General features: G+C 37.2%; 1 protein-coding gene across 2 annotated transcripts in view; it reads left to right on the forward strand.

Moving 5' to 3' along the window:
* The window catches only part of bmpr1ba (bone morphogenetic protein receptor, type IBa), a 68,671-nt gene that overhangs the window by 14,691 nt on the left and 37,220 nt on the right, over window positions 1-16,760 (forward strand). Inside the window, exon 2 of one of the 2 annotated variants that reach the window (XM_056254842.1) lies at window positions 13,149-13,215. The exons of the other annotated variant lie outside the window; for it this stretch is intronic. The gene's annotated coding sequence lies outside the window, so the exon portion shown is untranslated. The remainder of the gene's footprint in view (window positions 1-13,148; window positions 13,216-16,760) is intronic. 2 annotated transcript variants of the gene reach the window in all.

Consider the following 16,760-nt stretch of genomic DNA (forward strand, 5'->3'; position numbering starts at 1 on the left):
TGACAGAATTATTTTTTGATTTCAATTACTAAAATGATTAATTGTAGGTTTAGGCCGTGTGTCCACCAGTGCATTTTTTCCTAAAGCCAGCTTATTTTTTTTCAATGGTTTACAATGGCAGCAGCGTGACGAGGCGCTATACATCTACTGCATTTCACACGGAGCACTTGACGTTTTTTCCGGAAGCCGTTTTTACCGGAAGTTGCAAAAATGTAAAATTTTGGGTAAAACGCAGCACTCATCACTTGCCAAGTTTACTTGGACACTTTTTGTTTTTGATTTCAATCCGATAAATGATTCCAAACAGTTTTTACAAGAACGCTAAATAAACTGATCGGGTTGATGTGCGCGTTTATATGTCACAAGCTTCAAATCAGATTGAATCTTTTGGCATGCGCACACTGCACGAATATACAGAGTTTCGCTCTGTTGTCGAATACTAATCATAAAATAAAAATCAGACTTAATATTGATCTATTTTGGGTCCTAATTAGGAGACAACAAGCACATTAATCTTTGTGCCATAATACTTTCATTCCCGCACCCAAAACAAGGCGTCTGCAGATGAGAGTCCGAACCAGTTGTGGGACAACTTTGTCCTGCACCACTTCACAGACGATGAGTGGAAAGAGTTGTTCGATTTTTTTTTTCTTGTTAGATTGACAAGACAGTCATTTATTATTAGGTTCAACAACAACATCAACTCGTTCCATGCGTCATACGCCATTTTGCGCAAAACTTTCCAGTTTCGGTTTTCAATCAGATCAAGTGTTTACATGTCTTATCGATTGGATTAAAAAAGGACGGTTTATCTCACCCCTCTCAAACCGAAAGACTGAAATTTCAGTCGGTTTGGGCATTTTTTTATTCCGATTGAAGTGTTAACATGGAACATCTTCATCCGGGTTGGACTTTTAAACTGATTGTAATTGGAATACAATGCTCCACGTAAACCCCCATACTGTCACTTTTGGCCAGCCGTCCAATCACAGTGGACGAGGGGCGGGACAAATACCCCACTGACCAACTGCCACGTCCTGCTTGTACAACAGCAACAGACGACAACAACAACAAGCACAACATCAGAACAAAATCACTTAAAACAAGGGACAGAGATAGTACTTTTACAATGTGTCGACATTTTTATATTCAGAAATAAACAAAATCAAATCAGATCCTAGTTACACTTCCACAGATATTTCATACGTCTCATGGCTGTACTATTGCAACAATAAGCATTTGGCCTCAATCAAGCCTCTCACTGATTTTTTTCTTTTTTTAAGAACATATTTGTGTGGTAATCAACACTGAACTCTGAATATTCTTTAATACTGTTCATTTAGTAAGTTTTTGAACAAAGTCTCATTTGCTATCATTAAGCTTTTCTGATTGGCTGCTTTAGCATTCTTTCGCTGGTTGATGTTTAATGGGCTCTTCAGATATCACCATAGATAAACTCATATATCAGTGTACTAATTTGTAACGTGTAATAGGCTGATATATCCTCCTGAGACCCAGAAAAAAAAAGTTTTTTGAATTTAGTTTTTTTCCATGTCATCACACTGTTTAGAGCACAATAAACAAATGGTAAAAAAACATATATATAAAATAATATTTTATTCATACGTTATGCTATGTCCTCTGTAGTGGACGCCAGGACTAAGTTGTTTAAAAAATAAAATGACATGAAATTATATGTATAGGCAAAAACAATGGGATTTTTTTTTTCAATCACCAATACATTTTGGGGTTTCAGGATTTTTTCAACCAAAATTTGTATAAAGATTATTCTCAACTATGTTATGAAAGAAATAATGGAATGAATTGATACACCATTTTACTTTTTGCAATATGTGGGTAAAATGGCCATAAGTTAATATTCCCATTCAATGCAATGTATCTATACACTGTATCTAATTTGCACATTAATGTGTTCTGGGAGCAACATTTAATGAAAGAATAAAGGGTAATAATTGGAGTAATAATTGGCAACATTTTAATAATAATATCTAACATTTCATAGGAATATTGATGTATAATTTATTTCCATATTCACTTGTTGTGTCTCCCAGAATGCCTGATAAACATGATTTTAGTCCTGATGTCCTCTACAGTGGACACGTTTGAAATCAATGCCCTGTTCTGTAACAGAAAGTTTTTTTTTTTTTTTAAACCCCTTAACATTTTCCTGAGATGTTGTTTTATGAAATACAATTTGAAAAGTAGTCCAATTTATATTATAATTACACTATATTATCATATTTCCATAAGAATGCTACATTTGATCACTAAATTAATGTCAGACATTTTTAAAGACCAAGGAGAAGTTGTTTTCATGGTGAAACCTCCAAACATTTGGTATCTCTGAAAAGTCCTGAATGTGCTCTTTACAGGACACCCAGGTTGTGTCATGTGACATGTATGATGTCAGAGAAATTCACTAAAATATAATGTCCACTACAGTGGACAAAAGTCTATTCTTGGGTCCCAGGAGGATATTAGTGGTGTTGTGAAGCTTTGCTGATGGCGTCTATTGTTCTGAAGTATCTACTTGAACAATAGCAGCTTTCAACAGAGCCAGTGTTGTTCTGTGTGTGTTAAAGCTCAGCGGGAAAGAAGAGATGTGAGTATTATCCTTCAGTGACTCGCGCTGAAATAGAGACGTCTGCAAGACACACACACACACACTTAGGGACTTCTGAGGGAATCCTTGGAGTTTCCAAGGTGACCGGTGTTCCGGCGCTAAGGATTAGAGCAGGGGTCGGGAACCTTTTTTGACCAAAGAGCCATTTTTTCATTTTTGGTTAATGCATTTTTCCAAAAGAGCCACAGTAAAATAATTATATAATATTATTATTAAAGACGTGCTTTTTATCAATAATTTCAACAGCATTAGGCTAAAAACAAACAAATATTTAGCAAAGTTTCAATATTAATTGTGAAGGGCTTTCACTGTGAGGTTGAGTTATCAACTGATGAGCATAAATCCTCTCTGTCTGAGAGAGCGAGAGCTTACATTTACTGTGTTTACGTGAATACTCGACTTGCCATTTTTATATATTTCTGTATTTATTTGGCCGTTTCGGTGCGCGACCGAAGACAAAGGCTATGCTTTTCCGTGTTGCGCGCGCACACAGCATCCTGCCAGTAATTCCGTTCTCTTTCGCGACTTATCGCGCTTTTAATATTTCTTTTCAATATAAAGCACATCCTTCTCTTTTTTTCATTCCTTCAATTTTTGTTAGTAATAACTTAAAACAGAATCGTCAACTGAAATCTGCGTGGATTATCAAACCCATTTGTCATAAAGGGTCTCAGCGGCAAAAGTGAAAGTATTAAAGTGTATGCTGATTTTCGCCATTATGCCTACCTTAAACAAGCTGCAGCTGCTTGAATCCCAATGCAGGAGCTGTAGGTTATCACAGAGACAAGTTGATAGCTCTGATGACTCGTAAAACTCGTGAGCGCGACCAGCACTGAATACGCACTTTTGCCGGTACAACACGAATATACTTATTATCATAAACGTTTAACTAACTTCAGTAGACTGTGCTACAAGGGAATTGTAACTGGCAGATTTTTCTGCAGAGAGCCGATCTCTATTGATGTCTTTTTTTTTTTTTTTTCGCTCGTTTGTTGGTAAAGGGTGAGAGACCTCGCGAGCCACATGATTTTTGCCAAAGAGCCAGGTATGGCTCGCGAGCCATAGGTTCCCGACCGCTGGATTAGAGCGTCATCATACGTATTCTGAGGCGCTATCAGATTCACCTCGCTCTCGGGAAGGTTTATCTGGAGATGTGGTCTTGTGGTAAACCGTCGGGAGCTGTTGAGCTATCTTACGGTTTGGACAGGTTCGCTGTGATTTTACTTTCCGTGCCAGACGTTCTTCTCAATGAGGGTCTTTGTGCCGTGCTGCTAATTTTAGCTCCGGAATATTTTACCCAACTGCCGTAAAAGCCAATGCACTGTGAAGTCTTTCCCCTGTGGTTCAGTACGACTGAGGTGTGTGTGTGTGTTGCCCTGACTGCATTGGCAGGTTTGTGTGTGTTTTTCCCCTTTCCTCTAGAGTGTTAACAAACACACCTAGTTCTCTGCTGTGTATTTTTTGCGATTAAACTTGGCGGATGATCAAATAGGACAAAAAAATCTCATAGACGTTGAGTCCATGTTGCAAAATTTAATATGTTGCTGGACTATTCAAAGCAGAAAACTTGATTCCTACAGGTGTGCTGGCTTAGTCATTCAGGTTCATCAGCAGAGAATTATGGGTAATTTCCAAATGGAGGATGTGCACCTGTCTGAGGCACTCGTCACCACTAAAAAAGCATCAGCAAATGAATTGGGAGATTTGTATTGTCTTTTGTCGCACGTTCTATGAAAACCAAGAAACACAAATATGGACACCACAAGTGACCTTTTCATGCTTCATTTGCATCGTTCATTCGTGCCATATTAAAGATAGATCTAATTTACAGTGGCCCTAGAAAGCATGTGGATCTTAACTCTTTCCCCGCCAGTGTTTTTCAAAAAAGCTGCCAGTCACCGCCTGCATTTCTGATCATTTTCACAAAAGTTTCATGGCCCCCAGAATATTTTGTTGTCTGAATATCCGAACATGAAATATATTAAAATACATTTTTTTTATCAACACTTGAATGTGGGTAAGTTTCATAAAAATGCTGTTGCATTTAGACACAAAATATCAAGAATATTTAAAAAATATAACATTAGTTAATGCATTATGAACTAACAATGAGCGAATATATTCTTACATTTATTAACCTTTGCTTATGTAAGTTGTAATACTTTGTTTATTGAGATACAACAGCTTATGCCAGTATAATACAACAATAACGTAAATTAAAAGGTTGGATCTCTTTTACATAATAAAAATAATAATAATAATAATAATAATGAAAATAAATAAATAGTAATAATAAATAAAAAAGGAAATAAGGAATAATAATTGTGACAAAAAAAAAAAAGTATATGTATACATGTATATAAACAAAATAAAAATAAAAAACAGGCATAGGTCAAATAGGATAGCTACACATTAGTTGGAAGAAATCAGGCATACAAGAGAAGCAAATCATGACATGAGAGGGACTATTTCAGGAGAAATAGTAAATGATTAAATGACTAATGATTTACTAGTCATAACATGAGGTGAGAATAGGTTGAGAATCAAGTTATTTTATCTCTTTCTACCTCATTTATTATATTATTGAAATCAGAATTTGAAATAAAGGATATAAAGGGTTTCCAAATACTCTTAAAAAAAGACAATTTACCTTTCAATATGTATGTAATCTTTTCCATTGACAAACAAAAGGACATATTATTGATCCACTGTAAAATAGGTGGCTTTTCCATTTTCTTCCAATACATAGCTATTAAACGCTTTGCTTGAAGTATACAGATGTCAATGAATCTGCAAGTGCTTCTACAATGCACCAAATTCTCTGGTAAAATCCCCAAAATAAAAATTTCTGGTCTCATTGGGAGATTGACAGATACCATCTGAGAAATTAGTAAAATGACCTCTTTCCAAAACTCCTGCACATTAGGACAATTCCACATGCAGTGCAACAATGTGCCTTTATCAGTTGAGCATTTAATGCATGTGTCTGGAAAATTCGGATTAATTTTATTTAACCTAACTGGAGTAAAATACGTTCTCATAATCCAGTTGTACTGTATTAATTTAAGATTACTGTTAATAGTTTGTGATTGAGCTTTCAAACATATATTTTCCCATATATCTAAGGATATGTTCATTTTTAACTCTTCTCTCCATAAGACCAGTTTGGATTCTGAAGATTCTTTAGAGTATGACTCTAACAGTTTATAAAACATCGATATTAAACCTTTAGATTGGGAAGACTTTGATAATAAAATCTCAAAAGAAGTCTTAGTGGGTATTGTAAGCTTTGTACCTTGGTGGGATGAAACATAGCTCCTAAACTGAAGGAATTTAAAGAAATGTTTTTTTAGGAATATCAAACTGTGCAACAATCTCCGCAAAAGACATTAAGTCATTTCCTTTATAAAAATCCTCAATTTTTTGCAGCCCTTTATCATACCATAGTTTAAATCCTGGGTCCGATGTAGCTGGTTTGAAACTCTCATTACCCCATATTGGGGTAAAACATGATAAAGTATTTGACTGACCTATATACTTGTGCACATCACACCAGACTTTAATTGTATTAATGAGAATAGGGTTATGAGATAAAATATCCTTGTCTTTTCTGAGAACTTTGATATTTCTCGAATAAAGATAAAGATTAAGTGGTAATTTTGACTTTATAAGTGAAGATTGAATGTCCAGCCATGTTGGGAGGACTTCAGAAGAAAAATAGTATAAAGTAGAACGCAATTGTGCTGCCCAATAATACCACTGTAAATTAGGAAATTGAAGACCACCTTTATTGTATGATAAATATAACAATGACAGACGAACACGCGCTCTTTTATTACTCCAGATGAAATCAGTGAATAGTTTCCGAAGTAACGTAAAAAAGGAGGATGGAGGACACAGAGGAATATTTTGAAAAAGGTACAATATTTTTGGTAATACGGTCATTTTTATTGCGTTAATACGTCCAATTAAAGATAAAGGTAGAGTTTTCCATCTGTCTATGAATTTGGAGATGTCATTTAAAAGGGGTTGGTAATTTACCGAAGATACATTATCTATATTAGCTGTGATTTTAATTCCTAAATATGTGAAAGAGTCTACTACGTTAAAATGAGCAAGAGCTGATAGTTGACTATCATCCTTATTCAATAAAAGAATACAAGATTTAGATTGATTGACTTTATAGCCAGAGAAGTTACCAAAAGTTGAAAGAAGTTTTATTAGGGAAGGTATGGAGTGATTCAACTGTGTTAGATATAATATGACATCGTCTGCGTATAAAGAAATTTTTATATCTGTGGTGTTTAATCTGATGCCCTGTATGTTACCATGAGACCTTACTGCTACGGCAAGTGGCTCGATTGCTAAGACAAAAAGAAGAGGTGATAGGGGGCACCCTTGACGAGTGCCCCTTTGAATATTAAATGTCCTGGAAACTATACCATTAGTAAGTACTTCGGCCATAGGACGCGTGTAAAGTATCTCAATCCATTTACAAAAAAATTCCCCGAACCCAAATCTTTTCAGGACCTCAAATAGATAGGGCCATTCCACCCTATCAAAAGCCTTTTCCGCGTCCAGGGATAGAATGGCCGTATCCAAATCCCCCTTTCTAAGATATAAAGTGTTAAGCAAAGTTCTAACATTATGAAGACCTTGCCTACCCTTAATAAATCCATTTTGGTCTCGATATATTATATCGGGTAGAAGTGCCTCCAACCTCCTTGCCAGAATTTTACTCAATATCTTAACATCTGTATTAAGTAATGAAATCGGCCGGTATGATTCACACTTAGTATTTATTTTATTAGGCTTAGGAAGTAACGTAATGAGAGCATTTCTTAAGGAGTCTGGGAGCACACAATTTCCAAAAGATTCTTTAAACATATCTATAATTGGTTGAACCAATTTTATTTTAAATTTTTTGTAAAAGTCTACATTAAGACCATCTGGCCCCGGTGCTCGACCCGCTGTTAAACTGTCAATAGCCTCCAAAATTTCTTGTTCCGTCATATCCTTGTCCAGAGACATTTTTGCCTCTTCGGGAAGAATAGGTATGGATAAACTATCCAGAAAGGCTGTTTGTGCACCATTGTTTGAATATTCAGAAGTGTATAAAGTCTCAAAAAAACATTTAAAAGTATCATTTATTGTAACCGGGTCACTTGTGATATTGCCATTAATATCTTCAATAGAATTTATTGTCCTTTCAGACTGATTTTGTTTAATCCTCCAAGCTAGCAGTTTCCCAGCTTTTTCGCCTTGGTCATAATAATTTTGCCTTAACATCATTAGGCTGGCAGCCGCTTTTTTGGCAGATACTTCATTGTATTTAGTTCTGAGGGTTAACAATTCTTGCTGAATGGTTAAATCATCTTTATGTGATGGATTTTTTTCAAGAAGTTGAATTTTTGTATCAAGTGCAGTCAATTCTTTTTTGTAGCTTTTTGATTTATTGCTTGTGACGCTTATAAGAATACCTCTAATGAAAACTTTAAAAGCTTCCCATCTGATACAAGCCGATGTTTGCGTTGTATTAATATCAAAATAAATTTCTATCTGCCGTGTGACATAATCACAAAGTTTTTCATCTAGGAGCCATTTAGGGTGAAATCTCCATTTTGGAGGGTTACTTAATAGCCTAGGGTCAGAATATGTGAGTATTATAGGGGCGTGGTCTGAAATTACTATTGTATCATAAAAGCAATCAGTAATATATGACAAAATTGTTGCTGAAATTAAAAAATAGTCGATTCTGGAATAGGACTGGTGTGTTCTAGAGAAGCAAGAGTATTGGATATCCTTAGGATGTAGTTGTCTCCAAATTTCTGATAAATTTAAGTCCTTTATAAAATAATGAAGGGTCTTTCTGGTCTGTCTATGAGACTGATCGCAGCCAGAGAAGCGATCTCTAATTGGATCCAGTGTACAATTGAAATCCCCAGCAATTACATATGACCCAGAGAGACTGGATAAAGTCAGAAAGAGGTTACTATAACATTTTGGGATGTCATCATTAGGACCATAGATATTGACAAGAATCAGTGATTTAGATAGTAAAGTCCCTTGAACAATTAAATATCTACCTGAAGGATCCTGTATTGTCTTAACTGTTTGAAAAGGAATTGATTTATGGATCATTGTAATAACCCCTCTTGCCTGGGAGCTAAATGAAGCTAAAAAAACACTTGACCAGGCCATCTATTACGTATTCTACATATATCATTTGACATTAAATGTGTTTCCTGGAGGAAAACTATTTTAGATTGTAGCTGCTTTATCCTAGTCATCACTTGTTTGATTTTAGTAAGAGTATGCAACCCCCTACAGTTCCATGAAATGAACTTAACCTCTCTAATCTCTGCCAAATTTTATACTATGAGATAATCCAATACACTCCCTCATTTTGAAACATAAAATCACCTGTATCGTGTAGCAATACAAAATAAAAATAAAGGCCAAAACAAATAAAAACATCAAATAGAAACACTTTAACACCACAACTATGTATTGCCGAGAACCACCAGCAAATACACACACTACTTTACTTCTAACTTCCCCCATATAACTGGGTATACCAAAAAGAAAAAAACACACCAAAGAAAATACCCTTACGAAGAGTCGTTTCCCACCTGAGCTCCGCTGGATTTACCATGTCCCCTTATACAGAATGTCAACATGAATGCTCGTCCGTTATACACATATTCCCGTCGTTGAAATAATGCCACCAGATTATAAATTCGTTAGAAAGTTGTCAACTTCGGATGGCGTTTGAAAGACGTGAGATCGGCCATTAACAGTTACCCGAAGACGAGCTGGGAAGATGAATCCATACAGTAGGCCCTTAGCTCGTAACTTTCTCTTGACTTCGTCGAATTGTCTGCGTTGCTTGTTTACATCAGCAGAAAGGTCTGGAAATAACATGACTCGATGGTTTTGGAACAGCACGTCTTTCTTCACCCTAGCCGCATGCATTACGCGCTCCTTGTCTCTATAATCCAGGAATTTCAGGATCATCACTCTCGGTGTTGAATTTGTGTCCGTATCAGACCTTCGAGTACTGCCAATCCTGTGTGCCCTTTCTATAGCCAAGGGTTTTCGCAGAGGCTCCATGTCCAGCGCCTCAGGTAGCCAACTTTCTAGGAACGCACATGCGTCACTACCCTCGGATGTTTCTGGTAAACCTAAGATTCTCAGATTGGAGCGTCTGCTTCGATTCTCCAGGTCATCAATTTTCCAGGTAAGTGCGGCTAAGTTCTTTTCGAGAACACTGGTCTTCGATTGAAGTGTAGAAATCGAATCTTCGGTTTGTGAGATTCGTTCCTCCGTCTGCGTCAATCTTCCGAAACATTCTGCCGCTTGGTTTTTGACATCTTGTACAGCTAAAAGTACCGTTTCAAATTGAGAAGCCATATCGACTCTAACTGAGTGTATTGCCTGAAGGATGTCACTTGTGTCAGAGTGGGAAGTGCTCGCATGGTCTCCAAAACTCGGCGGTGGATTTTCTTCGCCATGAGCAGCACCCGGCAATTCGTCCATGCCCTCGGAGTCGGAGACAATATCTGTTACTTTTTTCGGTTTCTGTTTTGCTGGTTTCGGCGACATCTTAGACAGAATTCACTTGAAAAACAAATCGTGGTCGAAGTTTGAAGAAAGCAGGGGTAAAATTTAGAAAATATCTTTACAAATTACAGCGGAGCCAACTCGTGCGTCTTGTCAGCGCGTCGCCATAACCGGAACTTGCTTATGTAAGTTAACATAAAACTTTCGATCTTTAAAATGCAGTAGTACATGTTGAGATTAACATTAAATAAGATTAATAAATGCTGTAGAAGTATTGTTCATTAATAGTTCATGTTATCTAATGTAATTAACTAATGTTAGCAAATGAAACCTTATTGTAAAGTGTTACTGATATTTTTAAGTGTGTCCAAATAATACTTTATGGGCCCACATATAAATTGATTCAGTTTTCACTGATTAACATCAGTAAATTCAGTGTGTGTGTGTGTGTGTGTGTGTGTGTGTGATGCAGAGAGAGCCGTGAATGTACAAAAAATATTTGTTTTTGCCATACACGTTATAGCCCAGACTGAATTAGAGCTAATTTCTCTAACTCATTTAAACACCCCCCTCTCTCTCTCTCTCTCTCTCTCTCTCTCTCTCTCTCTCTCTCTCTCTCTCTCTCTCTCTCTCTCTCTCTCTCTCTCTCTCTCTCTCTCTCTCTCTCTCTCTCTCTTTCCCTCTCTCACTCTCTCTCTCTCTCTCAGTATGAAAGGGTTTTCTTTCACAGATTCGATTACATTGACTGACTTGTGACTGGTGCTGATGTGGTTGTGTCTGAAGTCTTGTGTTTCACATTAGTTGTTTTCTTTATCTGATTGGTGGAAACATGCAGTGACATGACATCAGAAATCAACAGCATCAGGCAGCTAATAATCAGCCAATAACCCTTCAACAGTTTTCTCAACCTATTGGTGTGCCATACACTGCCCGGCCCAAAACATGTGCTGTTTGGATTTTAATAGGCAGATGCTTAAAAAGTCTATGACTGGATCATTATTGCAGTGATTAGTATGCTTGTAGCATGATATATGTTTGGCAACAATTCGTCCAACCCTAATTGAGTGTGCAGCCTTTTTATTTATTTCTTAAACAAACATGTAGGAAGACACATCATGGCCATATTCCAGGATGACAATGTCAAGATTCATCAGGCTCAAATTGTGAAAAAATGGTTGTGAGGAGCATGAAGAATAATTTTCACACATGAATCCAGAGTTTAAACTCATTGAAAGTGTTTGGGATGTGCTGGAGGAGACTTTACAGAGTGCTGTACTCTTGCACTGACAATACAAGATCTTGAGGAAAAACTGATGCACCTCTTGATGAAAATAACATCACAATTTTTGTATTGACAATGCAAGAGTCAAGCACTCTGTATAAAATATTTAAAATATATATATATTTTGTAGATTTTACTTAAATAGAAACTGATAATGCTAGATTTCACTAGATGAGGGTGTTCTGGGTGATTACTGATTGATTCAAATTAAAAAGAGTCTAAAAGCAAGTGTCATTTATTATTTAAAAAGGTATTATGATATTTTTTTCAAGAAAGTGTAATTTAAATGGAGTGACATTAAAAAAAATTGGGCCAAATTTACTAACGGCTTCCTCCAGCGCTTTTTTGCTCTTTTGCTGTTAAAAAACTACTGTCAGGATTTACTAAAGACACACATTGAAAATTTAGCGCTGAAAGGTTGAGGACAGGGTTATTTTTGCGGCTTATCTTATTGCATATGCATTTGTTGGAGTTTCCCTTCCAGACGCTAAATTTATTGGAGGAGAGAATTTAAATAGATCATACAAGGTGATTTACTAAGAATGAGCTAGTCAATTTACTGGTATTTGTGCCATTATTTTTTTACTGCCTAAAAAAGCATGTCTTAAAGGAACACGCCGACTTTTTGGGACTTTAGCTTATTCACCGTATCCCCCAGAGTTAGATAAGTCCACACATACCTTTTTCATCTCTGTGCGTGCTGTAACTCTATCTGACGCACCCACCGCTAGCCTAGCTTAGCACAAAGACTGGATGTAAATGGCTCCAGCTAGCATACTAATCCCAATAAGTGACAAAATAACGCAAACATTTTCCTATTTACATGTTGCGATTTGTAAAGTCACGGAGTGTACAAATAACAAGGTCATATGAGACACAGCCATCTTTTAACCGTATAAATATTGGGAACTATATTCTCTGAAGGCGAAGCACTGCTACTTGGGCGGAGTGATAACCGCAGCACCTGAGACGCGCCGTGGTGAGGAGCAGAGAGTTCGTTCAGAGTTGGAGTAATAGAGTCAGCAATTACTAGATAGAAAAGCATAGTTCATCATGGGTGTTCGTTGTATTGTAAAGAGCTGCGACAATAAACAGTGGAGACCAGGTAATACCAAAAGATGTCTGTGTCTCATATGATCTTTTTATTTGTACACTCTGTGACTATACAAATCACAACATGTAAATAGGAAAATGTTTGCGTTATTTTGTCACTTATTGGGATTAGTATGCTAGCTGGAGCCATTTACATCCAGTCTTTGTGCTAAGCTAGGCTAGCGGTGGGTGCGTCAGATAGAGTTAGAGCACGCACGGAGATGAAAAAGGTATGTGTGGACTTACCTAACTCTGGGGGATATGGTGAATAGGCTAAAGTCCCAAAAAGTCGGCGTGTTCCTTTAAACCAGATGCTAATTGGTAGATTGCGTTGGTCATTATGGAAATGATCCGGATGCGTCTGTGTTCTTTAATTTGTGTGTCGTCAGTAGATCACGCGCAGAACTTTCCACTCTCATCTGCGCTTTTTTGGGATTGCGCTCTCACACTAATTTGCCCTGTTTAGTAAATCTGGCCCTAACTGTGACTTAAGCTTCCATATACTTTATGGGATCCCATAAGTCATATTTATTCAAATTGCTGTGGTTGCTTTGTTTGTTCCTACAGATTTCCAGTGCTCAGGGTTCGATGGTTAGTGGGAGCTAATGTATGCGGGACAGCGATACCTTCGCAGGTAAACACAGTCACACACACTCAACACAGCTTTACCTTACATACATGCGTTCACTGCTGTAACCTGTACACTTTATACCACCGTAACGTGATCAACACGGAAGCTTTAGGTACACCATAACCTATATGTGCGCAAACACACTCCGTATTAGCAGGAGTCTCATATCTGTGGAGAGGAAGAGAGGTCAGAGGTCATGCTCGGGGGGCCCTGAGGTGGTTTTATGTTTCTGGTGAGTGTACAGACAACAGACAGACAACACTACACACATGATACTGCTCTGAATGCCAGTCTGTGGAGGGCAGATAAAGACGGTAGTGTGAACGGGAGAGAGAGGGTCGACTGTGGCGTGATATGAGATCTGCATCTCGTAGTCGGTGACACGGACGCTCTATATTTGGGAGCTGAAGCACGACTGATGACCCCTAGATCCACTCCACCACCTGCTCACACACACACCAGGGTTGTGTGTCATTGGGAACAGAGCCCAACTGTCAGGTTCTGGAAGTAAAATCTCATTCATTTCCTTCGTTGCGGAAGTGATTTGTAATGAAATTGCATTAATGGTTCAAGAGCATCTGAGACTGTAGGGATGAAAATACTTTTGTAGAAACCAAAAGTCAGTTTGATTTCAACTACACTACACTCAGTCCGTTTGAAGAACCACATAAAACGAACTCCAAAAGAACTCAGTAGCAGCCACCCACTCCCAAGAATCATTTCAAATAACATAATCAGGTTGGTCTCATTGCATATATATTTGGATATGTTTTAATACATATGCTGTATGCTGCTTTTTTATGGCTTTTAACAGAGAAAGATACTTTTTTTGTATCAGTATGGTAGGTAGGGCTGGGTGTTGATCCAGCTGTTTCGATTCGATTTCGATTCACAAGCTCTCGATTCGATTTCGATTCTCGATTTCGATTCTCGATTTCGATTCGATTTTCGATTTCGATTCTAAATTTGATTTTCGATTCGACTCAATGAATATAGATTAGGTAGGTAGGGCTGGGTGTTGATTCAGCTGTTTCGATTCGATTTCGATTCACAAGCTCTCGATTCGATTTCGATTCTCGATTCGATTCGATTTTCGGTTTCGATTCTAAATTTGATTTTCGATTCGACTCAATGAATATAGATTAGGTAGGTAGGGCTGGGTATACATTCAGCTGTTCCAATTCGATTCGATTTCGATTCACAAGCTCTCAATTCGATTCGATTTTTGATTTCGATTCTAAATTCAATTTTCGATTCGACTCAATGAATATAGATTTAATACAAATCCTATATTTATAAAAAAGAACAGTGAACATAAGTTTACAAGTGGTTAATTAATAAAAAGAAATTAAGAGCCACAACCCTGTATATTAAACTCTTTTTATTTTAGGTACACTTGAGTATATTAAAACAGAACCCAACTCTATATTTCAAATGCATACAATGAATAGACAAGATTTTGATTCAAGATGAAAAATTGATGCTGAAAATTGAGTCAGAACAGTCGCATGCCTTAATCAAACAGGATCAGGTTATTTTATGTTTAAGATAAAACAAACATAAAATCTCACAGCATTAGCTGTAACATGGAGGCTACAAGCCTATGAACAGTGCAGGAAAACTAATACTGGCTTTTGGGTGATAGATAAATAAATATGGAAAAAATTGATTCGTGGCCTTTGAGAATTGATTTTGAATCAAACACTTTAAAAAAAAAAAAAGATTAATCGAAAAATCTTCTTTTTTTTTTTCAGCCCTATCGGTACAGTAGGTAGTGCATCTTAACCAGCAGGGGCTAACCAGACAAACCTCAATGCCCAGGTCTAATGTATATTGCTCTCGAATATGGCAAGAATTTATTTGGCTGGATTTGGGCTACAGATTCGAAAAGCGCACACAGTTTTATCAGTTCACTGTGAAACAAACTTGCCACGTTTACAAATTCCCAGGCTGCTACAGTGAACGTCTTTGAAGGATAATTACAATTTCATTTAAAGCATTTAGTATCAAGTCAATTTCTTTTTTTCCATACCTGTATATGCTATGATCTATTTTAAGATAAACCCCTCCTTTAAATGACATGCAAAGACAAAACAAAGCGGTTGGTGCATTTACATATCGCTCTAAAAATCTCTTCCTGTCTAAGTGGGCGGTTCGTGGTCAGACTAAGCTGACTGATATAAAGACACATGCACGCTTCAATTCCTCATCCTTTCTCTTCTTGTTCTCTTTACTCCATTCATCCGTCTTTCTTTTCTTCCGGGTGGGATATTGTATGTTTTCACAGGCAGTCGACTTTTTCACAGTGCTCTGACTGACTGACTGATCCTAAGACAGAGGTCGAAGGTCATGTTCAGAGGTCCTGACCTCCAGGGGAATGTCTGCGTGGGAGTGGTTATCAGAGCTTTAAGTAGGATCCATTTGCGTACATTTTTTTTTGTTGAGGCGTGCAGGTGTAAAAACAGTTGAGGTTTTATGTCCAGACTGAAACATGTGGGGATGTTTATGCCATTTACCTGATTGGGTTCCTAAATGACACTATTAGTGGCTGCAATTCATTCGTTGTGAATTTCCCATTTTTTTAACGGCTATTTGAGATTTTATTTATTTATCAGTAATTTCCTCTATTTTTTCATTTCATTAATATTTACTTAAAGCTGCAGTCCGTAGCTTTTTTGGGTTAAAAATGATCCAAAATAAATTTTTGAGCAAGTACATAACCAGCCAGTGTTCAAAACTCTCTGCTTGCCGTAGCTCGATTCAAAACGGTAAGCTTGTAATAATGTTTTTAACTCCAGTGGTACTGGTGGATTTCCGCGGGAGATTCGAGCATGTCTTTGCGTCATTACGTCACATCTGTACACATAAAGGAGTCTCGGCTAGTAGGCTATGTTGCGTGTGAGGATGTTGGAGGTGGAGATTTATAGCCTTTTCTCACAGCACTTGATAAAATTAAATTTATTAATTTGATGGCGGATCCAGAAAGGTTCAAAAGACAATCACCAGTGACAACAGGAGATTCACCCTCTGTAAAATGCAAAAGACTTTGGACTGAGAGTTTGGAAAAAGAGACTGCAACCGGACCCATGCGAAAACAAGGATAAATATCTGAAGGGCATTAAATCTAGTCACGCAATGCTGATGGTGAACATTAACAATTTGAGAACAAAGTATAATTTGCACGGTTTTACGTGATATGATAAGCGATCGTTAGATTTAATCAACGCGATTTACTATGATTTTTTCCCCTTAGTTGGTCAGAACAAAAGTGGATGTTACTTGCACAGATGACATTTTCCGGTGAAAATTATGATGTTGGTCATACTTCCAAAAAGAATAATCTATGATTCTGAATGCCAGTATCCACACCGGCGCGTGACTAAACAGCTGCACACTCTCCTCAAACATTGGATTCATCCGCGCTGTGCCGTGTCGAGACACAACCCACGTAAAGTTGATATATTTGCGAATGACTACAATTGCTCATTTAAAAAGAATAACTTGTTATTTAATTATTGGCCATGTATCAGTTTATCATGTATTTATTT

The sequence above is a fragment of the Rhinichthys klamathensis genome, unplaced genomic scaffold, assembly GCF_029890125.1.
Source record: "Rhinichthys klamathensis goyatoka isolate OS25496 unplaced genomic scaffold, OSU_Roscu_1.1 h1tg000114l_1, whole genome shotgun sequence".
Classification (NCBI taxonomy): domain Eukaryota; kingdom Metazoa; phylum Chordata; class Actinopteri; order Cypriniformes; family Leuciscidae; genus Rhinichthys; species Rhinichthys klamathensis.